Here is a 6,000-nt window from a genome sequence, read left to right as displayed (position 1 = left end):
GTAGGAAAGAATGTACGAAGAATTGCAGTTAAAATATAAATATTTAAAATCTTATATTTGAAGTAACACACACACACACACACACACACACACACACACACACACACACACACATATATATATATATATATATATATATACATATGTTACAGGTAAAAGAAGGCAGTTATGGTATAAAACAAAAATCTATGTCATTATATGTTAAGAATGTAGGCAGAATTACAATTAAAATATAAAAGTTTAAAATCAAATGTTTGAAGGAAAAGATCTATTATATTCTGCACTTCCCAAACATAAACAACTATATTAAAACAAAATTCTAGAAGTGAGTAAAGACACCACTACATGATCCACAATACAAGGATTGGTACAAAAATTGAAGTAAAAGGCAATTCAAATAAAACCAATATGGCATATTTCATATTAATTTGGGTTTTCTGGTATTCCATTATAATGTTTACTAAATAAAAATTGTCTACATTTTGAAGCCTCAAGAAAGTAACATAAGTTTATAAAAGTAACATAATGCTACTTTCCCAAATGAAATTTTTTATCACACTAATAACAAAAATGAATACCTACAACAGGTGTGTTTATGAAATATCAATGAAAACATTAAATATCTGATATTAATTGGGCAAACATTACCTTAGGTTTACGTTTGTGAATCTATAATCTTTACAACAAATAATTCTAAACTATTTGCTTCTGTCAAAACAAGCATCAGAATTATTTCTAGTTTGCACAGCATTACATTTTGTTTTTATTATGTTTAAGTTAAGATTTTTTTTACAAATGATCTAATAATTTAAAAGTTTGTCGATTTATTGATTTGAAATTAAATGATTTCCTTTTACAAATCAAAATTAATTTAATGGTGATTGATAAATAAAATTCATAAAGGCATACAGACTCACACTATGTGGTGTAAAAAGCAGTGGGAAAAGCCATCTTTTGACTAGCAAATAATGCTGTCTAGATATGATTTCTTATACAATAGTTTCTTCATAGAAATGAATATTCAATTATCCTCAATGAATGAATGCATTATGGATTTTTTTTTTACTTTGCTGAAAACTTTGGAAAAAATTTACTTAATTTTTAAGTAAATTGGCCAGGATAGGTCAACAGTTAAAATTATACATATATGGCACAAAATTAAATTAAGTTCTTCAGTTTGTTAATACTTGTTGATTTATGACCTTACAATAAAACGGTATGTGCCTAATGCAATTAATATATCGGTAAAAACAAAACATACTGCAATGATACTAAATTACACCTTAATATAATAATAATAATAATAATTGTGTTATTAATACAATGAACTGACATTAATAATGAAAATATATAATCTTAAAACTTTACATCAAAAATTATATACACAAAATGTTTGTTCTTTTAAGATCAAGTGATGTAACCTTTTAATTTTTTTTTATTAATAATCATTCTTTCATTATAATGCCTACAGTTAAGTATAATTTGAGATAAGTTTCAAAAGTTTTTAAAATTGTATTGCAATACTTCACAGGCTGTTACTCATGTTTTGAAGTAATTAATCATAAATAGTTTTAAATATTTTAAAAATTAATTCTTCCCCCAGTATGTTTTCTAAACACATAAATAAAATCAGTCATGCCTCAATAAAATGTTCCCTCTCTTCTCCTGAAATGTACATGAATAATACATAAATGGTGACCGGGTACATAAAAATGCTTCTTGTTAGACTAAAATTACTATAAAAGAATCTTTAAGTACACTTATCAATTGTTTTGATATAAATTAAAAATTTTTTTCAAATTTTTGATAAGACATGAACGCAAAAGATTTTGGCAAAAGAAAACAGTCCATGGGTTAATTAATCTCTTAAATATTGACATGATGGAAATTATAAAAAAGAAAACTGTAGGAATTGCATCTACAAATATAATATTTTACTATATTTTATGTAATGAATAATCAAAGAGTAATAACAAAATTACATTAAAAATAAATAATTCTATGAATATAAAAATAATAACTGATTAAATACTAATATAAAATATTTAAAGTAACTAATAATTATTTTTTTATTTATATAACAGAATTGGTTAAATCTATTTACTATATGCTAGATCACAATATGTCTTTTTGTTTTATTAATCTATCACTTTACACAACATTTTTTTTTTTTTTGTGGAAAATTAATCCCATGTAACATATGACAACCATAATAACAATGATTATCTTTAATTTCTTAGCTAATACAAATAATAATCGGAATAATTAATTATTGGCTACCTATTAACTAAATATTCTTGTCATATCTACACACAATGAATTACATTACTCATTATTATTGAATGATGCAGGAGTAACTTAATTATGCATTATTAATATCTTATTATGAAATACTTTTGTCTTCTGAATTAAAAAAAAAAAAATGTTATTCTACTGGCTAAATACAGTACATAATTGTAATATAAAAACTAAGTATTTATTATTTACGATATATCTAAAAACTTACACTTAATTTTATTTTAATAATTCAGCTTGTAAATAAAATACATATATTTTACATTCTGTTTACTGTATAATAAATATATTTTCATATATATTTATTTCATCAGAATATATTAAGAAACAATAAGAATATTTCTCATTGGTGTTGTCATTGTTACTAAATGTATTTTGGTGAGGTATAATATAAATATAAAAAAGTAAATACAGATACATTGATATACTGGGGAATATTTCTAAAAAAAATTAATATAGTATCATTAAATGATTATAAATACATTTATATACAGTGAAATATGTTCCCAAGTGTCATTTCAATGTAATCCTGTTGGCAATGTAATTTTTTCTCAATTCAGTGCGTGTGTGTGTCAGTAAACACTTAATGTAAGTGTAGTAAAATAACCTTACTGCTAAGCTTAATAATTAATGTATGAAATCCTTCGTAAGCTCTCTACGCAAATATTGCCGAATTTTATGATCCACCCAACCATATGAAATTATAATACATCATGAGAGCTCGCTTATAACACGCACAATTCTTACTATGTACAGAGTGCTTATGGTCCTTCTGAAGACGTCTGCAGTTAACACAAGTCGTTCCGACCGACTTCTTAGGATAATACTCTTGTTTATGATTCTCGTCCACAAAGCGGAAGCACACTACCACCAGATGATTACACAGTTCAGCTGTGTGTCCAAACTGGAGGCATTTGTAAAATCGTTGAAAATCTACAAATTCTTTGGTCTTGCACGAAGAGAAGTCAGTAAACTACCTGCCCTCAGACTGGACTCCTTAAAATATTTCAGAACTCACCTGTAAGACAACAACCTGGCTCACGGTGGTCTCCCCCTTGTCGGGAGATGCTCAAGGGCGGAGATGGAATTCCAAGCCACTGAAGTATGCAGGATACTCAAGTTAAAGTGTCATTCAGCGAGTCGGCCTATCGATGTCTCGAACACAAAATATATTCAAAGTCCTCACAGAGACAATTAAATGGGGGATTACTTTTTCTGACTTCCTGTTCGTCCCAAACCAAAACCACCCCGGATCTCCACCAATCCGGGCCTCTGCTGTCTCCTGACCTCAAATCTAAAAAACCCATAAAATTACCCTGCTGAACGTATACCAAAGCAATACGAAAACATTCCTGCCCACAAAAAAACAACCAAAACATTCTTGCCCACAAAAAAACTACCAAAAAAAATTCTGAAATCGAATAGACAAAAACCTCAACCGAATAGACAAATTATTATATATATTAATTGAAGAGTAGTCTGCACTATTATCATTTAAAATGGTTCTGGAAGGCAAAAAACTTGTGGTATTTTTCTTCCAGATGAAATAAGCAAATCTATCTATTACATTTGAATTATTTATTTTTATTTTTATAATTAGTAAAACGAAAGTTTATGGTAGAAATAGAAGAGGAATAATGTGGAATTGTGAATTTATAACGACAGTAATTTAATGAATCCCAAACTGCTTCTTATTGTTTGCCTTTTCTATTATTTTGTTATATAAATATTTGGTTGCATGATAACCCCTAAAGAACCAAATACGTTAACAGAGACAATTTGGAATAAATGGTTTGCAAAAAACTTTGTAAAAGTTTGCTGAATTTTTAGCTGAAGTTAAAATTATTAATTTAGTTTCTAAATTTATAATCATATGAAGTTTAGTACTGCATACCTTTCTTAGCTTCATTTTTTTATCATATGTTGACGTGTTTCGGAACCACTCCATTGACAAAACTTATTCAGTACAATAAGTTTAATGCATCAACAAATGGAAAAAGGATGAAGCTAAAAAAGGTAAGCAGTACTAAACAATGAAACTATAGTGATCTTAGCAGAACCATTAATATTAATTATTATCTTAGCAACTATATAAGTTATTAATGGATACAAGAACTACATTTAAACTACAAACTAATACTCCCAAAAGATTTATACTAATCTAATGTAATTAAAAATGCATTTGTGTGTGTATAATTTTTAATTCTACAATTTAGACTTGTGAATTTTAATTAGTTAATTACCTGTTTAATGGTATATTTAGTGCATTACAGTTTTCTAAATTAATAAGTTATGTTTAAGAGAAAAAAAATTCTCTCCCTGTATTTGTGAATTTACACTCTAATCTACAATCTTATAAGTTTTTTTTAAATCCAGCTGAACGTATAGCAAAGCAATACGAAAACATTACTGAAAAAGCAATTTGTAGAGGATTCTTATAGTAATTGTTAATTAATCTAATTATTAATTTAAAAATCAATTTTAACTTGTATAAAAGATAAATATTTATGAAATTATTTAATATAAGAATATGATTCTAATAGGTATAAAACAGATGTGTGATAATATGTAATGTAATAATTATTGTAAAAAAGATAAGTTCTCATTCTGAATAAGTGTACTGAATTCATTAAGACTATAGAATCGATTATGAACATGAAGAATAGAATTGAATATGTGCTCAGCCACAAAACAATAATATTGTATTATTATATGAATCCAAATTATGTAACATTAAATACAGAAATGTTTTTACACAATTAAGGTGTCTGTGCCAAAATAAAGATCACTTTGACTTTTTTAACATAACCTCTTTTCAAGTTTATACACAGTTTATTGATACTAAAGTTTTTCAATTCCACCATTTTAATGTGGCTTATGTAAGTTTTCTGAATATGCTAATGATTTGGCAATAACTTCATTTCTTGTAGCTCTCTTATCAGGTAGTAAATTCTTTATTTTTGGGAACAGATAATAGTTCAAAGGGGCTAGGTCTGGCAAATAGGAGAAATCACAAGAATTTTGTTACAAAATCAATTTTGCTATTGCAGTCACAGAAGAGTGAGCTGGAGCATTACCTTGGTAAAAAAGAATTTTCCTTTTTATCAAATTTTATCATTTTTTTATTTAAATAGTTCAGCCAAAGGATGGATATTGTCCAGTCATCATTTTACTCTCTACCAGACAATTTCTCTCTTTTTCTGTTTACCTGTTTCTTTCTGTGTTTTTCTCTTGTTCAATTAAGATCAAGTCATGAGCAATCGTTAAGGTAATGGATATCATGTTTCCTGCTGGTGGAACAGCTTCCATCTTCTTTGGAGTAAGTTCCTTGACTGTAACAACTCATTGTATTGGCTGTTCTTTGGTTTTAGGGTTCCATTTAAAATATGATGCATCTATTTATTTTATATGTCTGTTTTTTTAGTTATCTCATGTATTTTCAAGTTTTTATCCTCCATCTCCATTTCAGTTGTTTCTGCAGTTGCAACCTCAACAGGTTGTTGATATTTACCTTCATTTGTGCTCATATCAGCTTTCCAATAATAACCAAACTACTTGTAAAATGTTTCCTGATCAACTAATCATTGAGCTGACTCGCCATAATTATTATTATTATTATTATATTATCCAGATTGGCTTATTTTCTGTGATGTTTTGCCTTTCAAAAAGTAATGTTTGGTCACTGCACAAAACTCTTTTTTACCC

The sequence above is a fragment of the Lycorma delicatula genome, chromosome 9 (genome assembly GCF_047948215.1).
Source record: "Lycorma delicatula isolate Av1 chromosome 9, ASM4794821v1, whole genome shotgun sequence".
NCBI classification, from domain to species: Eukaryota; Metazoa; Arthropoda; class Insecta; order Hemiptera; family Fulgoridae; genus Lycorma; species Lycorma delicatula.
This window is presented reverse-complemented; position numbering follows the sequence as displayed.